Source organism: Petaurus breviceps, unplaced genomic scaffold, assembly GCF_028583685.1.
Source record: "Petaurus breviceps papuanus isolate PSGF00001 unplaced genomic scaffold, PetGlider_PUasm1.0 490, whole genome shotgun sequence".
NCBI lineage: Eukaryota > Metazoa > Chordata > Mammalia > Diprotodontia > Petauridae > Petaurus > Petaurus breviceps.
Genome location: NW_027186352.1, coordinates 4,950,278 through 4,970,044, shown reverse-complemented (window position 1 = coordinate 4,970,044; position 19,767 = coordinate 4,950,278). Strand labels below are relative to the sequence as shown.

The window sequence follows — 19,767 nt, the reverse complement described above, 5'->3', positions numbered from 1 at the left end:
GCTTTCTAACTAACCCTCTGTCTGTCTGTCTGTCTCTCACACACACAGAGTAAGGAACAGTAGATTAAAAAAATCAGAGAAAGGATACATAGGTAATAGGGGTCTACAATCCAGTAAAGAAAGTTTACCCAGAGCTGAGAGGGTGGGTGTAGGAAGTTCTTAATTGTTAAAACCTGAAAACCCAACCACAAATGTTTCTCATGAGGTAGAGAAGGGGCACCCGTCTAAAGAGATTGATGAAGATAAACAAAGAACTCACCAACCAACTTTAATTTTAAAAAGGCATACACAGAAGATGGAAGCAAAGGCAAGAGAGACTGAGCATGAATGCAAAAGAGGCACTGTATGCAGTCCTGGAAAAACAGTGTCGGGAGTGCTAAAGCCCAAAATGATGTGAGCCTGGGACTGAATGCTAAGGACAGCCAAAAGGGCCTTTTAAGCAATTTTGATGGCAAGAGGGAGATGCTGCATTCACCTAGCTGTCCTCATAGGATTGAAGTGATCATGCTTGGACAAACTACATTCCAGAGACTGTAAATACTGTGAATAGGAGTCCTGAACCCCTCCTGTCTGTGATCTTTGAGAGACTTTGTAGATTGGGAGGGAAGAGAAGTGGAAGACAGGCAAATGTTGGTATTTTCAAAAAAGCAAAGATGATGCCATTTACAAATTGTGATCACTGAGTTTGCTTTGGATTTAAATCATGATGCTATTATACTTTACTTAAGGAGAAAAGGGGAGTGACCACCTTGAGCAGGCATAGCTTTATTAAGAACAAACACTTTCAGATTATTTTTATCTCCTTTTTGGGCACAGTTACTATTGTGGAAAAGGTGGCAAATGTCATTGACATTGTGTGTCCAGATTTCCATAGGCATTTGACCAGGTTTCTAATGCTATCCTTTGCCTAGCTCCATGTTGCACATTACTCCCCTCCCTGGGCTTGATATCATAGACAAACTGCCAAACATAGCTCTTCTTCATCTATACCATTCCATCTCCCACACCTGAGTCCTTGCATTGGCTGTGCCTCATTCTGGGATGCCATCCTTCTTAACCTATGTCTCTTAGAATCATTGTTGACTTCAAGGGTTATCTCAAGTACTGTTTCCTCTTGATGCCTTTCCCCATACCCTCAGCTGCTGCTGCTGACTCCTCCTGAAATCACCTCACGTTCATTTCTTATATATTTGCATAAAATTACGTGAAGGTGGTCTCACCTCTTTGAATGGAAACTCCCTGAAAGCAGGATGTGTTTCTTTTTTGTCTTTTTTATCCCCACAATTAATATAGTGCATGGCACATAGTAGGCACTTAACACATTCTTGTTAATTTATTGTTGGACAAGATGAAGTGGTATGGAACAGATAATAATAAAATTAAGTGGAGATTTAGAACTTTTTAAATGGCCAGAAGAAAAGGCAGTGATTAATGGAAAAATGTGGAATTATTCATATTATAAATGTATTGGGAAGGGACTGCAATTTGTGCTTAGTCCTTGGTGCACGGAAATTTGTTCTTTCTGGAGAGTTATACAGAGCATGTGCAATTATCTACACCCACTAAAACACACAGAATTTTGGGGAACCTGTTCCTGGTCATGCATGACTACAGATTCATGAGCATGTATGTAATGATGAAAATTTTTCTGGTTTGGAGAAATCAGAATGACTGAAGCCTCAGCAAAGCCTGAGCCAGACTTTGTGTGGACAATCTTTTGCTGTCTTCTTTGGGGCTTTTCAAGCATGTGGGCAGAGGGATAGCAGCAGTGACTGTGCCTGGCTTATCTCCCCACCCAGCAACTATCTAATCCACATCTTCTATTTTCCTTAAGGGGCAATAGAAACAGAGAGAGGGGAAGCCAATCATCCCAAATTGCACATCTAGTTAATGGGAGGGTCAGGATTAGAACCTAGGTGTCCTACAGTAACTCATTGCCCAACAATCTTTTCTCTATATCACTCTTCTGTCTATTAAGTGGAATGACTGAACACTTTTCAGTATTTTCTGGATAAGAACAAGGAAATTAAATTGCTACAAAATACTTTTTTTTTTTGCTTTTTTGGAGGGCAATTGGGGTTAAGTGACTTGCCCAAAGTCACTTGGCTAGTGTGTCAAGTGTCTGAGGCCAGATTTGAACTCAGATCCTTCTGACTCCAGGACCAGTGCTCTATTCACTGCACCACTTAGCCGCCCCCACAAAATACTTTTGATCCTCTATTTTGCAGCTGAGTTGCCCCACTCCCTACCTTGCTCTCCCAGTCCATTTTCATAGAACCAGTACGCTCACAATTGGCTTACTCTGATGCATACAGCTTTATCTCCATGAAACACAAGTGAGATTATAGAAGCAAATGCTTTCAGAAAGTATCCAGCTCAAATAATTCAAAGTTCTATGGGGTTATTTCCTCCAATGATGTAGATTGCAACCCTGGGTTGCCCAGTCTGTGGAATTCTTGCCTGAAGTTCATCACATTTCTTTTAACATTAGGTAAATGCAGTGGAGTTCATGAGCTGCTACAGAATGGACTTTTTTTTTTGAATTTTGAAAAATTTATTGCAAATCCACCAGCTCCACATTGATCTGCAAAAACTAGGCAGCTTCTTCTTTCGCGACACAGTCTTTTTTTGAGTGGTCCCATGAAAGCTTTCTTCTCCTCCACGGTCTGGAACCGACCGTGACCAAATTTGGAGGTGGTGTCGATGAACTTCAGGTCGATCTTCTCCAGGGTACGACCTTTAGTCTGTACCAGCAGAGACTTCCACAGGGTGAGGGCATGCTTCTTGGTCCCAATGACACAACCTTTCAGCACGACAAAGTCATTGGTCACTTCACCGTAGTGGACGAAGCCTCCCAGAGGGTTGATACTCTTCTCAGACAGATCATAATCAGTGGACGCGCTGTTTTTGATCAGTTTGCCATCCTCGATCTGATAGCCCTGGCCAATCTTGTAGATCTTCTTGTTGATCTCGGTGTGATGATGGTAGCCCTTCTGACCAGCTCAAGCCACAGAGAAGGCCACGCGGACAGGATGCCTAGCTCCAATGCACGCCACCTTACGCAGGCCTTGGTGGGTTTTTCGGGGCAGTTTCTTTGTGTGCCAGTGGCTGGTGACACCTTTGTAGCCCTTCCCCTTGGTCACTCCAATGACATCAATCATCTCATCCTGCCCAAACACAGTGAACACGGGCACCTGCTGTTCCAGCTTCTCCTGGGCCCAGTCCAGCTTCTCAGCCACACTGCCACCATTCACCTGGATCTCCATCAGGTGGGACTTCTTCTGCCTCAGAGGCAGCAGGCGCATCTGGGTGTGGGCAATGACGCGGATCACCTGGCAGTACTTCTTCATGCTGTTGAAGTCTTTCTCCAGCTGCTTTTTGCCATCATCGTCCTGCCACTTCTTGCAGTACTTGGTGAAGGCCTTCTTCTTGGACTTATGCCAGTTCTTATAGAATCGCCTCTTACACTCATCACTGATGTGCTCAGCAAAGATGGTTTTGAAGCTGTGCAGGCCCCGGGGGGTCTGCACGTAGCCCACGATGTCTACAATGACCATGGGGTGGGGGCGTCTCCATGATGGTGACAGCCTCCACAACTTCCTTCTTGTTGACCTTCGAGCCAGGCCTGTCCACCTCCTGCACCATGTGGGTCATGCTGGCCTTATAGCCCAGGAAGGCTGTCAGGTGGATGGGCTTGGTGGGGTCATCTTTGGGGAAGCTCTTCACCTTTCCCCGCTGCCTGCTGCTTCTCTTTCGAGGCAGGAAGCCCAGAGACCCATGCCTGGGAGCCGAGAACTTCCTGTGGAACATGCTGCCACTGCTGCACCTGCGCCTGCCACCGAGGCGGGTTGGAAGAGATACAGAATGGAATTTGCAATTAGACTGACCTAAAGTTTTGTAAATGAAAAAAAAGTTATTTCCTGGTGTTATTTTATCACAATGTGCTGTCTACCTCTGCAGAATCATGTGTTGGTTCAAAACATAAACCAAAAATCTTTATTGTTAACAATCCATCATTACCAGATCAAAGGAAAGATCTCCAATGGCTTACCTTAAAAGGAGCAATTGAAGATTTACTAGGTTAAAAAGAAAAAAAAATAAATGTAATCAAGACCCTGAACTAACCAGTTCCTTTATTATTTTTTCCAATAGCTTGATAGATATGAACTTAAATTCTTATGTATGATTCTTGCTATACAAATGATGCCAAATGGGCAAGCTTAGTTTTTATATGCTCTCTAAGGGTCGTTTGAAATGGAAATCCCAGTAGACAGATGAGAAAATGGAGTCGAATTCTCATTCACTTGGGGCTTCTGTGCATTGACTCAGTCTGGAAAGCCTTCCTTCCAATGTGGCCCTCACTTTTAGGACCTTGGACAGTTCCCAGACAAGCCTGATTACCTAATTACCAGAGAGACCAAAGAGGTGGTCAGGGTGTACAGCAGGCTCATTCTGTCAGGAAAGAGGAAAGTGATCTGGCAGGGGCCCAGAGCTCTTTCCTGGGTGAATTCTGAGCTGTCTTATAAAGTTTGTTTTAGCTTTTGGCAGTTTGCATAGGAATGGGCTGCATGTGAATCCACAAGCATTTGTTAAATGACTATGGGCCAGGCTTTGTGCTTGAGGCTAGGGAGACACAGACATGCATGAAGCTTCAACTGCCATCTAGGGACTTATATGATGGATGCAACGTGTTGCCTTACTGTCTTGGTATCAACAAACCCATTAGCTGACCTTGCCTTCCACACTAGCTGTGAAACTTTGAGCCATTCTGAAATCCATTATTTTACCTGTAGAATGGGACTACTAATCTTTGTACTTAGGATTGTTGTGAAGAAAGTCTGAAGAAAGGAAATGTAAGGAATGATGTCTGGTTGAGAGTATTTAGTTGGCACCTGTCCCAGATGAGATGGCTAGCAGTCAGAGCACCCCTGTTCTCTCTCCCTCTTGAACTTTCCCTACTCCCTTCCCCAATCTGCACCAGCTCCACAGACTTTCCCCAGGAGAGCACCAGGCCATGATGCCTTAGCTCCCACCATTCCTGGCCTTTGGGGCAGTTTCCATTATACCCTTGGTTATGCCCTTGCATATCCTAACACCCCCCGACCAGGTTAACTGAGATGACCTTGAATTCTCCCTCCCCCCCCAGACCTTTTGCTAGAAAACTAAAGGTAAATTAGAAAACATATAATCATTGAAGCCAGTAGGACTCCTTATAGAGCCCAGGTTCTTCACTTGGGCATCCAAACCTGGCCCTAGCCCCAGCCTCAATCCTAGTCCCAGCCCCAGTTTGGTTTAGCCAGCACCCAATTTGCTAAAGACATAACTCCCTCTCCATGAAATTCAGACCCCTCTAATGGAGCTGCATTAGGCTTGGAGACAAGACCTTGCTTGTCACTAATTAGTCAAATCATCTTACTTCTGTGGAACTATTTATTCCACTCTAAAATAACATTTTGAGTTGATATTCTTTAGGGTGAGCTTAAAGTCCAAGGATTTAACTATTAGTTATTCAAGGTGTAGCCCTGGATAAGTCACTGTACTCTTTAGGGTCTAGGGGATTGGACTAGGTGATCTTAGAGGCCCTTTTTGGCTCTGACATGCCAGGATTGGATAACAGCTGCCTCGTCTCCACCATAGCCAGGAGCTTTATTTGAATCTAGCGTCTTAACACTCAGTTTCCCCAGTGAGAGAGGTTTCTTCACAAACGCTGTCTGACTTACTTAATAACTTTTTGGGAAAGGAGGAATTATAAGACAGAGAAATGTCTTTTTCTAGAGCTCTTCTCTGGAACCATCTCCTTCTATATGCCAAGAGCAGACTTTGGTCTGTTCGTGTTTCCAAGCTTTGTTTGATTAGATGTGAGAATGTGACCTTTGAAATTCTGCTTAGCTTGAGTGGGTGTGAATTGTGGGCTCCTCCACTAACCATATTCTGGGATTCACTTTGGTAAATTCCAAGGGCAGTTTCTATCTGGGCCTGGATCTCCTATTGGCATATTTACCTCCAAAGAGTGATGACTTAGGACAATTGTAGAAATCTCATTCCCACCCCTACCTCCATAGCCTCAGAAAGCTCTACACTAAGCAGGCTGAGTTATAGAGTCCCAGAGTTGGAAGGTACCTCAAAGGTTATCCAGTCCTATCTGTATTTTCTACTTTCCAATGTACTAGATGGTCATCATCTTTTGTTTGGAGACTTCCAGGGAGGGGAAGCTCGCTCCCTCTCTAGACAACCCATTCTTCTTTTGGGCACCTCTCAGTTTTATGATTTTTATTTATGTTTGCCTAAAGCTGACTCTTTGCAACTTTTAACTATTGTTCTCAGTTCTGGTTTCTGGGGTCATACAGAACAAGCCTGATCTCTTTTTAACACAAGAAGCTCTTCAATCTTCCTGGAAGCTCCTCTAATCCAGACTGACACCCCAAATTCCTTTAAATGATCATGCTTTCATCCAATCCAGTGAGAATTTATTAAGTACCCACTCCATGTCAGGCACTGAAGCAGTCAGAGATAAAAATGGAAAAAACCCATCCCCTCAAGCAACTGCCATTCCCTTGGCAGATTCCTAAGTGTGGCATGTGCCAGTCATATGTGACATGCCTCATATGAACATGAGGTTCATTGCCATCCTCAGTAGCCTCTTGTATGTGCTCTCCCATTTATTGATGTCTCTTTAAAAATATGGAACCCAGAAAGGTACACCATATTGATGTGGTCAGAATCCAGAGGCATATCTGCTCTTTGATTCTAGACATAAAGCTTCTCTTTAATTCAGCCCAAGGTAGCATTGGGAGGACCCATACTGAGCCTCACTGCCATCTATGATTATTGTAATATCAGTTTGAATATACATATAATAGTTTAAGAATGATATAACTGCATTGAGATAGGTGTTCATTTTATAGCACATTTCATAAAGACTTCATCCTATATTTAAACAATCAAAGGATGGGGTTATTGAGAGACCCTTATTACATATGAATACTTGAGCTCTTTGGAAGTCTGATTACATATTATTTAGAAAAAAAGTAAAATATAGGGTGAAGAAGTATGAAGATAATAAAAAACAGCCCTGAAGGCCACCCACAAACCACTGAGAGTAGGTGAGAGAATCCCAAGATCATCTCAATGATGGATGAAAATCTCTTCTGCTTCCTGTGGGTTTCTCACTTCATCCTACTTAAGAAATGTTTGTGTAATATCTGGAAGGAGATTGATAATAAAGATCTGCTAACCTTATCGAAAAGGAAATGATTCCTGGCCAATGTGGGCTAAAGAAGCATCCGTCATGAAGGCTATTATTCCTGTGACTTGTCTACAGCAGAAGTGAATAGAGGCAGTGAGGGCTGCTGGCTTTTGTGAGCTAAAATGAGCTGTCAGGTATTAGGGAATATTGGCAAAGATACAATCTTCACTTTGTCTAGAAATAGCTAGGAAGATAACTTTTGAATTTTGTAGCATGTGGAGTGTCATAGACAAGATACTCCCCTTAGCTGAGTATAGGAAAAAATCATCTCAAATCACCAAACTCATTCACTCTGCCCCTGGTTTTTACATAACACTAGCTCTAAAAATAATTTTACCTTTCAAAGTATTCATTAACTTTGTCTTTCCTCCCCAATGTGTAAAGCTTATAGCAGAAAATAGACAATTCAAGCGATTGAGGGATGAGCAAAATAATAAGAGGCCACACCTGGAGAAAGTGGACTATGACAGAGCCCTGGGCTTGGCAGTGCCCAGAACACTTGGCTTTGAGACCTGGCCTCTCTAGTCCTGGGACTGTGTGCCAATGGCTTGATTTAACCTCAATGAACTTCAGTTTCCTAATATCTAAAATGGAAATACTATTTCTATTACCCACACCTCTCTCACATTGTTTTGAGTTTAAATGTCTTAAAGTTTCACAGAAATGTGACTTTTCATTATCTGGTAGCCAAAACAGTAGTGATAGGTGTGTATGTGTGTGTGTGGTGCAGGTCTATCTTTGTTCACACTAATAATAATTCAGTGATTCACAAGCACCTAGGCAGGGGGGTAGGTATTGCCTGACATCAGGTCCACTTGCCAGAACTATGGGATACCACCCTCTTCCAATTAGAGCTAGCTTCTTCTGTGTGGGCCCAAGAAATATCAGTGAACTGGAAAGATATTAAACCATATGATGGCCCCACGTTTGATGGGGTCAATGCTAGACTAGATTACATAAATCAGAGTGGGGTACAGGGTATGAAAATGACCGGTTTCTTATGGACTCACATAACCTGGTATAGGCTTTATGCCAGAGCAGGAGCTGATCTAATCTGGTACATCCCAGGGAACATGGCACATCTCATTTTTATTCCAAGTGGTAAATCATTATGGTAAGATTAGAGGCCTGTACTACATGAGAACTCTGAAGTCAAGGTCTATTTTTGTTTTTACATCCATGGCATTGAGTACATAGTAGGTGCTGAAAAAAATGTTTATTGGCTTCACTGGAAAAAGTATGAGATGAAGGGATTAACAAGGGAGCCCAGGACCTGTTTCCTTGTCATCTCTATGTCCTTAGGACCTAGGACAGGGCCTGGAATATAGTAAGCATCTAATCAATTCTTGTTGAAGGGAGTTAAGTTGAATCCCTGACTGAACCAGACCCCAGGCCATTTACTTCACTGTAATCCTTTTGATATCTGACTAGAGGCAAGAAGGCGAAATGGGGAAAAACCCACAGAATTTTGAGCAAAGGAATCAAGCTCAAATGTCACCTCTAGTCCATCCTCCCTGCATCACCATGAAAAGAACACCTTTCACTGGAAGAGAGCAAAGGTAAAAACATTCCTTAGGACTGACTATGAGCTGGTATTGTGCTAAGTACTTTATACAGATCTAATTTGATCCTCACTACCAGAACCCCAACAAGAAACCTACCTGGGAGGTGGGTGCTATTAGGATCCCTATTTTACAGTTTGGAAAACTGAGTCAGAGTGCTTCAATGACCTGCCAAGAGACGCAACTCGTTTCTGAAGCTGGATTTGAACTCAGAAGTTCCTGACTCCAGTCCCACTATGCTTCTTGGCTACCAGTGGGCCCCAAATTTCATCACTGGCAACAGTGGGTGGAGGGGAAGAAGCACCGGACTAGGTTTTTATGATGTTCCTTCCTGGTGTGATCTTTTGTGATTCTATTTTGGGTGCTTTTCCAGGACAATTGGCCTGAAAACAAGCATTCCTCTATACCTAGAAGACTTTTCTAAGAGTTAACCTGAATGTGTTACCTTGTATCCTTAAAGCATTGTTGTTATAAATAAAATCCCCACAGGGAAACACATAAGGAAATCAAAGAGTTCCCAGAATTGGAAACAGAGAAAGGCCAGATTCCTCAAGAGGATTAATTACAGCCTCTTTATGTCAAAGTACAAGGCTTGCACCACTAGCAGTTCCCCCAAAGCAGTTGACTCAGGAAGCCAGCTGAAGGCCAACTTTTTTCAAATGGTTATGCCCATTTAGATTAATTGATTTTCAAGCCAAACATGTCCTGGGAAGTGAAACTTTAATCAGATCTCTCAATTAGGAGAGATAGCTTCAAGACGAGTGAGGCTTCTTCACTTTGGCCAGTCAGGTCCCAGTTAACTTTCCTCTTCTGGGGACAATTTAAACTTTGCCTGTTGAGAAGTGGAAATGAATGAAGGGGTTCAGGGGTTCATTATGAGTCTGAACTTCATTGAAACTAGGATGTCAGCCTTTAATTGGAACATGAAATGAATCTTCCTGGCAACGTTTCTTTCATTTGTCAATGCTGATGGCTGGTGTAACAATGGTTAGCACCATGGTCAGCACTATCTTTGTTCAAAGCAGGAGAGTTTTGGGAAGGACAGAGACCACGTCCTGTCTTATGCCTACTTCTTGGAGAATACAGATCAGCCAGCTACTCCTATCAAAAAGATAACCTAGCTTACTCCCTTCCTGATGTATCCAGCATCTATTTGGTACTGCAACATTCAGCTCATAGCCATACCATTCACATGTAGTCAAAATACTTCCTTGATGATGCTGAAGAGAATGAGAATGTTGTTGAAAGAGTGTATTTTTGCCTTAGGGGAAGAACTGTGATCCATCGACACTGATGTAATCACAAATCCACCGAAATTTTAAAGAAGAACTACATTTATTTTCAGGGATGCCAAGCCTCCAGAAAGGGAACCCAGCAATCTATGTTTCCTGTGGGTTCCCTGTCTAAGTCTTGAGTGATGGTGGCCATGTTAACAAAATTGCTTCCAAGTCTGGCACCACTGCACCACCAGAAAATGTGATGAATCCATGCCACAGTGTTAGCAGAAGCCTCATCTTTTGTAGCATATTATAATCATTTCTCTCTCTTAAGATTGTCAGCATTGAAAGTCTGAGGCTCTTTACTGTTTTGAGATTGAGTGATATGGCAAAGTCTCTGATTTTGCTTAGGGTTCAGATCAGAGGACACCAGCCTCCATCACTATTTCACTTCTGATAGAAAGTATAGGCAGGGAAAAGAAGAGAAGGAAGAGGAAGAAGAATTTACTGTGATTTTTCAGTAATTACATTTTTGAGAAAATAGAAGAAAGTAGGATAAAAAAGAATGGTTAGTACACAGTGAGATGCAATAGAGAGCCAGTAATGGTTGACCTGGACATTAAATGGTGGCTTGGCAGAAAAAGCAATGGAGCTGGGTTCTAGGTCCCACTTTACTATATACTAGCGGGGTCACCTTCTCAAAGTTCTTCCCTTTTCTGAGCCTTGTTTGTAAAGTGGGGATTGTGTTGCTCAGACTATGGGCCTCATGGGGCTATACCTCTTTGTGTGCTATAGAAAAAGAAATGGTGCTAAGAGAATTCACTAGGGTTGGGGCCATACATTGCCCATCTCCAAGTCAAAGGATTACATATATTGTACTCATTTGGTGTATAATTTTCATGCTTCTACTCACTTAACTGTAAAGGATTTCATATGTGTTTGAAGGTTCTCTGAAATGATCCCTTTCAACACTTCTTGTACACAGTGACAGTTAGCTGGTACATTGGTTAGAGCATTGGTCAAGAAGGTCTGAGTTCAAATCTATCCTTAGACACTTATTAGCTGTGTGACACTGGGCAAGTCATGTAAACCTGTTTGCCTCAATTTCCTCACCTGTAAAATGAGCCAGAGAAGGGAATAACAAGCCACTCCAGTGTCTTTGCCAAGAAATCCCCAAACCATGGAGAGTCAGATAGGGCTGGAATGACTGAACAACAACAAATATTCTTACATGTTTTTTAACAATTCCCCAGTTGAATGGCATGCCATTAGTTTCTAGTTCTTTGCTACAACTGAAAAAAGAGCTACAATAAGTATTTTTGTACATATGGGTCCTTTCCTTCTTTCTTTGACCTATTTGGATCTGTTTGCTACTATGCCTAGCAGTAGTACTGAGAGGGAAATGGGCACGCCCTGTTGCTTGACTTTTGGCATATACTTCCATATTGTTTTCCAGAATGTTGTATCAGCAATGCCATATTCAGAATGCCTATAGAGATTACAAATATGCTGATATAATTATCCATCACAAAATACATAATGCTTGCCATATGGGGGAATAAGCTGGAAAATTTATTAAGATACCAAAAACTGAGTCCCCAAACCAGAAAGTGAAAGCCATCAGAGTAGTTATGACATTGGCACAGGTAGATAAAGTAGAAAGCACCCACATTTTCAAGCCTTTAAAACAGAACAGGCTACCTCCGGCAAAGGTCCTCCTCTCCCCACTCACAGCAACCACCCAGTGTCCAGGAAGTGCGCTCCCAGCAGCTCTGGCCCCTGGCAGTCCTCAGCAGGAGTCCTTAGCAGAAATTCTGGCTAACTCAAAAAGGGCTTTGTGCTGCTGCTGCCTCTGCTGCTGCTGCCGCCGTCGCCACCACCGCAGGAATGCTAGTTTGGCTTCTGCTTCCTCTTGCTCCTCCCCTTCCTGCTACGTCAGCAAGTCCAATGGGGCATGGAAGATCTTTAAATCCCATAACCCTTACAAATGTTTAGGCCAAAACAAATTTCTACCAACAGGCCATTAGTGTACCTGTTCTCCCATAGCTCTTCCAAAAGTTTGTTATCTTTCCTAATCTCATTGGTATTAGGTAGAAAACCAGAGGGACTTTCATCATTATTCATTATTAGAAGGCTCATTTTTTAAATTGGAATATTTTGAAAATGAAAAATGAAAAACTTTTTCCTACACTTTGCAGAATATATGAAGATACTTAAAAAACCCTACAAAACCTTTTTTTTCTTTTTGTTATTCCCATCACTTAGCTCAGTACTTGACGCAGTCAGGGCTTATCATATGTTTGCTGATCGATTTTTATGTATTTTTAACTTGTATTTGTTTACTTGAGAACTACTTGTTACCCTGTTCACATTACAGATGAGGAAATCTAGGTAGAGAAAAACTGAGAAGTACTGAGAGAGAGGAAAGATGGAAATGCATATTCTCTGAGGATAAAGCCATCACTCTTCCTTCCATGGTAGCATGCTGCCTCTAATCTAAGAGATCCCTACTTACCATAGTAAACTGGGGAAATTTGACTGACTGTGTTTACTAATCTGCTAGAGTCTTACCTCAAGGTTAAAAAAAAATCTGAAGGATTGAGGCTGCCTGAATAATATTTCTGACCTTATAGACCTGTCTCCTTCCTTACTATTCATTGATTTTCTTGATAATATCTCATTCAATTTCTGCCTAATAGGTCACTATTGGAAAAAAAAAAAGCATTGCACCAAATATGGTCTTTTAGCCATTTGTGACTCAGACTCTTCAGAAGTTATAATGTTCCAAGATCTTTAACAATGCCACTTCAGGACCAGAAGAGCATTTATGGCTTCAGATGTTTTTGTTTTGGTTGTTGTTTTTGCTTTTGGAGAGCAGCATGGGACTGTTTACAGCACTGTAAGATTCATCAACTGTAATCCAGCCTGCCTGCTCCATCCTGTCCAGCTGCGGGTTTAACTCTGACCATCTTTACTACCTGTCTCAGAGGAGGTGTATAAGTATACCACCTCCTAGTGCAGGATGGCAATAACTAAAAATGGAAACCATAACTCAGTAACCAGAAATGCAAGTGTCCCAATGGCTGGTAGCCTGCATGGAAGCCTTCCTCCCCTAGACGCTTGACTGTACTAAAACATTTGATTAGGCAGAGCAAAGCCCGGGGCAGATAGGTAGTACAATGTATAGAATGGTGGGCATGGAGTCAAAAAGACTCATCTTTCTGACTTGCAATCTGGCCTCAAACACTTGCAAGCTGTGTGACCCCAAGCAAGCTCCTGTTTGCCTCAGTTTCCATATCTGCAAAGTCGGGGGGGAGGGGGAGGAAATGGCAAACCACTCCTGAATCTTTGCCAAGAAAAACCCAAATGGGACCACAAAGAGTTTGATACAACTAAAAGCAAATGAACAACAAGAAAAAATCAAGTGTTTTTGCTTTTCCTCAACATAGTATCAGGCATGTAAGTATCAAGCTGATGTGGAAATTCAATGAAAAATGTCAAAAGAGAAATAGCTTTGTTTGATGAGCTTTTGATTATTAATACAAACTAAGGCATCAACTAAACAATCTCTCCAGTTGTGTTTAATGTTAATGCCTTCTCTCTGTGATTATCTTATACATTTTGTTTCTACATCATTGTCTGCACATTATTTCCCCTATTAGAATATAAGCTTACTGAGGGCAGGGACTGTTTTTGCCTTCCTTTATATATCCCTAGTGCTTAGCACATGGCAGGCACTTCCTGCTGACGCGTTTACTTGAATCGACTTGAAAAGGCAGGTGTCAAGTAGACTCAGAATGAAAGAGGGTCTCCTTGTATAAATGATGAAATAGTACAGGTGTCTAATTTGCAGTGACATTGTGTTGATTACATCAAACACTGGAACACTGCAGAATTTCCTCCATGAGATCCACAATGAGAACAAACAAATGAAGAATTCCTTTTTCTCCCTAACATGACACACAGTTGGAAGGCCAATCCCTTAAACAAGTTCATCAGTGCAAGTACTTTGGACAGTTCCTGTAGGTGGATAATAATCTGAGTTCAGAAGTGAATAGGAGAAAATTGCATTTGGGAAATTGGGGAAAATCAGTGCTTCTTTCTGAAACGAAGAAATCTTTCTACCCTAACATTCTTTCCATGCTGGGATGTGGCTCTAGACCATGGAAAAATCATCATCTCCAAAGGAAGGGTTACCCAAAGAGCTATGGGGAGAGGTATATGAGGAAGATGAAGTAGGGTGGTAGCCATGAATTGAATGCAAGAAGTGGGCATAAAAGATATCACTAAAGAGATGGTTTAATTTGGAGGAGAGTGATAATAAGTTGAGAAGAGTGGCAAGCACAGGGTGGGCACTGAGATGCCCATGCTGTTGAAATGGAGTGGGTAGACAGTACTTTGGAGGGAGTGCAGAAGCTAGAGATAGGAAGGCTTATATTCCAATCTTTCCTGAGACACTGTTTGACCCTGTAAAGGTCACTCAATGTCTATTTGCCTTAGTTTCCTCCTCTGTAAATTGAGGACAATACTAATTCCTAGGGTTTCTGTGAGGTTAAAATATTTCTAAAGCACGATGCAAACCTTAAAGTGTTCTGTAAATGCTAACTGTTGTTGAAGGGTCTGAGAAGATTAGGAAGGCTGTCTTCATAACTGAAGTTTAGAATCAGGGACTTAAGACTGAAAGAGAAAGTCAAGATACAAGGATGCCTGTGGAATGAATGGTTTGTTTGCCACTGTGATCCTTTGATTTACAGTCATTTTTGTAAAGCTTTTTTACTCTGACTAGCTCTACAGATAGCCATCGTGGCCATAGCTGGGGTCTGCCAAGTGCCTTGCTTACTCAGCAACTCCACTGATTTGTGCCACTCCACACTCGAACTACTGGGAGAAAGGTGGTGCCATTAATAGGAACTGGGGCCCTAGATTTTAATTTATAAATACCCATCAGTCCCTGTGTTTTGGAGGAAATTATTGCTAAATGACCATCTGACCCAGTGCTGATGAAATGTGGGACTCTAAAAGGCTAAGGGAAATTCCATTCTTGGCTGGATAATGTGGAGCACCTCATGGGTACAAAAGATGAGCAGCTTTCCTCCCTTCAAGCCATATATCAGGCATGTCCATCAATGTCCCAGCACCCACGTGTTGGGTATAAAATAGATCGTATTTTGTCTGTAGCCATTTAAAAAGACGACTTAAGAATGTGTCTGAAAGCATCCTACTGTGTTATACCAAAGAGCACAGAAGAGAGCCAATTATCTTCTACCTTTGCAGATTCACACTTTATAATCAGGAGCCAATTACAACAATGTTATGTGGCTGCCCAAATGGTCCTGCTCGTGGGGGAGTCAGGATGCTTGAATGGCTATGATGGATAATGGCAGTGAGCTCTGCCTTTTGGCCACCTTAACCCTGTGGGCTCATCTTGCATTCAGCTGCCTCAGTGAGCAGGAGGAGCCAAGGCACAGAGCCAGGCTAGCAGGGAGCCACGCCTCTCATTCTCCCATCAAATTCAAAGAGATGCTTTAGCCTTTCCAGGAGCCTGTTCCCCAAGGTAATGTCAGAAAAGTTGAAAGCAAATTATTGCTCAATAGAACGGTGTTATGTTCCATTCTACAGATGCTGCTCATTTGCTGCAGTGTCAACTTCCAGCTTTATAGACAGAATCCATTCTCCTATCTCCTCTCCCTTCTTCTAGCTTCCCTCCACTGGCTTCTTGCTCTCCCTCCCTTCCGTAGCACTCAAACAGGCTGCTATGCTCATAGTAAATACTGGGTGGATTCTTTAGCATGTGAATAAAGTCCTGGAAACATGAGCCCATGCAGAGAGTCCTGATTATCTGCAGTTGGGAAGGGCTCCCTTCTTGTTTTAAGTCTGCCTCACATCTGAGTGTTCTCATGTTTAGACTCAGTAAAAGTTATTGTCTGAACTTGTGCCTCCCTGTCTGCTCCTCCCTCCCCATGCTTTCCTCTGCAATAGCTTGACATTTCCATAGCTGTGAGGCCATTCATGTGGGCACTTCTTTTACTGATGCATGTTGCAAATGCTTCATATGCAGTGGATCTTCTTCACAAATTGCTGTGACTGAAGAATTTCTTCCTATGTGTCCAGTCTGGCAACATAACTCTATGACCATAGTTAGGTTGGACTTCAGCCAATAGGCATGTAGTCCATCATCAGATAGCCTTTCCAGCTTAGGAGATCCTGGCAGAGAATGCACGCACACACACACACACACACCACACACATACACACACACATACACACACACATACACACACACCACACACACACACCACACACACACACCACACACACACACACACCACACACACACACACACCACACACACACACACACACACACCTGAAGTTCAGACTTCAAGGAGCCAGAGTCACTTTGATGCTATGGAGAAGTACACAGTTGAAGGCACATTATACAAGGGCCAATAAGTTTTCTACCACTTTGGACACCCCCCTTCCAGTGCAATCCCACAACCCCCCCTTTCTTCTGAAAGATACAACCTATGTCTTGTTTGGGGCACTGGGCTTAGTCATATGAGTGCATCAGCATCTTTATTGGGAATATATTCCTGTTATAGTCCTGTGTTTCTGTCTATTTTTGTCCAATTTAAAATTAATCTTTTACATAAGTCAAAATGATCAAAACTATATTACATTTACTACTATTTAGCAAGAGATAACAATGTACTTCCCTCATCCCAGACTCCTAGCTCTTGGCACATTTACAATTATCATTCATTTAGATTATAATTTAGGTAAATAGAAAAGGGAACAAATATATTTCTTCTCCAAAGGAGAGATATTGCTTTAGTACATTTTCCAGATGCAAAAGATTATAATAGGGTCAGTTTTTTTGCCTAGCAAATTCTAAACAATCACATCAGATAAAATATTTCTCTTCATTAAGAATTAACAGATACCAGTTCCATCTATATATAGCAGTAATGGTCATACGAAAAACAAGATTGATAACCTCCTTCTTATCACCTTACAGAAGGGTGTGTGTGTGTGTGTGTGTGTGTGTGTGTGTGTGTGTGTGTGTGCATGTGAGTGTGTACATGTGTGAGGTGTGTGTGTATGTGTGTGTATGTGATACTAGGGGCTCATCTGGATAAAAGGAATATTTATTTGGGGAGGGAAAGAAAGTAAACAATATGGCAGTTGGTGGCAGAGAAGAGAGAGCTACTGTGTTCCCTTCCGTTGTGTGTTCCTAGGGCCATCTTATACATTCATCCATGTGCAGAGAATGTACAAGGGTGGGTAAAGGATAGAGGTATATTATTTTTTGGCAGTGGCTATTCTGGAGCATATCTCCCCATACTCGTGTATGCTTGTTTCAGTGGGTATTAAACTTTGGTGGTATGAATAAATCATGTATCATGGCAAGCAAAGGACTGATGTTAACAAGGACTCTGTTAAAAGAGGCCTGGTGTTTAAAATGAGGTAGGTGATGTCACTATACTTCTCCTTTTCGGACCATGTCTGGACCAATGTGTTACATTCTGGTTATCTCATTGTAGGAAGGACATTGGTCAACTGGAGAGTGTCCAGTGGAGGGTAACCAGAATAGTAGAGAACCTTGTGCCAATGAGCCATATTGTTATTGTTGTTTAACCTTTGTTTTTGAAGAGGACCAGTGACATCACAATGGGTGATGTCTTGCTTGTGAGTTGGATTTAAGTGAGACAGAGTTGCACAATGTCAACCTCACTCTCTCTTCGAGAGTCATTGAAGTCCAATGGCAGGACAAAAGTCAAGACAGCTGGTGATGACCCAGTATGCAGTGGATGACCTTGATGATTTGCTGTCTGACCAAGCTCTAAGTTCTCCATAGCATCTGCTTCAGCCATACTCATGGCCATTAGAACAAATTGATCTTGTCTGTCTATTCTGCTGGAGGAAGTCTTCACATGTTTGGGGTAGATATCCCCCTAATTCACCAATTGGTCTGAGGACTATCAGTTATCCTCAACCAGGTTTAGCCCATCTGCCAAGATGGTTTACCGAGGTGTGGCTACTGCATATATTACAGCTTCTTGGAGCCATGGGTGAGAGTTGGGTGACTGGTGGGTGCCAAAGGTAATGGACAGCCCTGAAAAGGGCTTAACAATCCCTAACACTAGGGATGCTAGTGATCACCCCCATATAGCCCAAGGAGTCATATAAGGATTGGTTGAAATAAGTGGGTCTGTTGGGGCCGAGCCAAGATGGTGGAGTAGAGGCAGGAACTTGGCATGAGCTCCCACACCAACCACCTCCAATACCTGTAAAACATGACTCTAAACAAATGTTAGAGCTACAGAACGCACAAAGGGACAGGGAGAAGTAAATCTCCCACTGAAGGCAGCCTGGCAGGCCGACAGGACAGGTCTATTGCACCGAGCTGGAAGCCAACACAGTGCCGAATGAGCCATGTGGTCTGAGACCCAGGGCGGCCTCATCAAGCAGCCCAGACCAGTCAGAGCAGACTTCAGGAGAGTGAATCACCAGCAGCTATGGTGGTTTCCAAACTTCTCAGCCCATAAATGCCAAAGAGAAATTAAAAGGTCAGAAAGTGGAGCCAACATGGCAAAACAGAAGCAGTAACTTTTCTAAGTTCCTCCATGAACCCAGTCACTAAACTTTAAAAAGTGAATCTGAATGGATTTTAAAGTAACAGAATCCACTGGGAGATGGGGCATGGCAGATTCCCAGCCCAGGAAAGTGCCCATGAAGGTCTGGGAAGGGGGAGCACAGAGCATACAGGGGCGGCACCAGTGTGGATCTGAGAGCAGACTACAAGGGAGTGAGAAAGGAGACTCAGACAATGGACTCACCCACCCCAAGGAAGATTTGCAGCTGTCTCACCACAGGACAGAAGATTGGTTGGAGCTGGGTAAGAGAAAGCACAGGGCCCACAGCAGCAACAGCCACTTCTGCTGAGGCTACCAGCCCTCAGCCTGGATGTTTAAAAATCACATACCTGACTTTCCAGGAGCCAAGATGGAAGAATAAATCCTAGTTACTCTGACTCCCCCTCCCTGACCCAGAAAACTGAGAGATAAATGTCCCACCCAGAGTAAAATCCTGAAATAGTGGAAATAGCCTCAGGCTTAGGAGTCACTGAGAAAGGGTATATATAACTGAGGCAGTAAGGAGTCTGAAGTAAAGGATGGAAGGGGTCCCAACAAGCTGACCTAAGCTGACCAGCAAATCTCTGGAAGTCCGGTGGGGGGGGGGGGGGGGGCGGCGCAGAGCCAGCAAGCTCTAACAACAAAAGCCCAAGTGTGCATGAGCACCACCAGGGGAATCTGCAGACATCAGGACTGCAGGCTGCCAGCTGCTGAGCCTGCCTGAGCTGTAGCCCAGGGGCACAGAGGTGGGAACCTAAAGTGGCCAGACCACCCCTCCCCCAGATATTATTCTGTGAACACAAAGGTAACTCAGGGGAAACACTGAGAGTCCTGCCCTCGGCCACAGTCTAGATACTTAGAGGCTATAGCATATAAAGTTAACAACCAAACCCCTACCTCCCAGCATGAGAAGTGCAATATATCTGTGCCCTAGAAGCAGATATCCACTCTAAAAATTCAGGACACAGGCAATCACAATGGGTAAGAAAGAATCTGTGAAATCTAGATTGATACGATCCTTTTATAGTGAGCAACGACAACCAAATTCAAAGGACAACGTGGACTCTGTACTCACCCTGGATACCACAGAAGGAAATATGAACTGGT

At 42.9% G+C, this 19,767-nt stretch overlaps 1 pseudogene; it reads right to left on the bottom strand.

Annotated features, from left to right (window-relative positions):
* Positions 1-2,572: 2,572 nt before the first annotated feature.
* Positions 2,573-3,852, bottom strand: LOC138172052 (large ribosomal subunit protein uL3-like; annotated as a pseudogene).
* Positions 3,853-19,767: the final 15,915 nt, after the last annotated feature.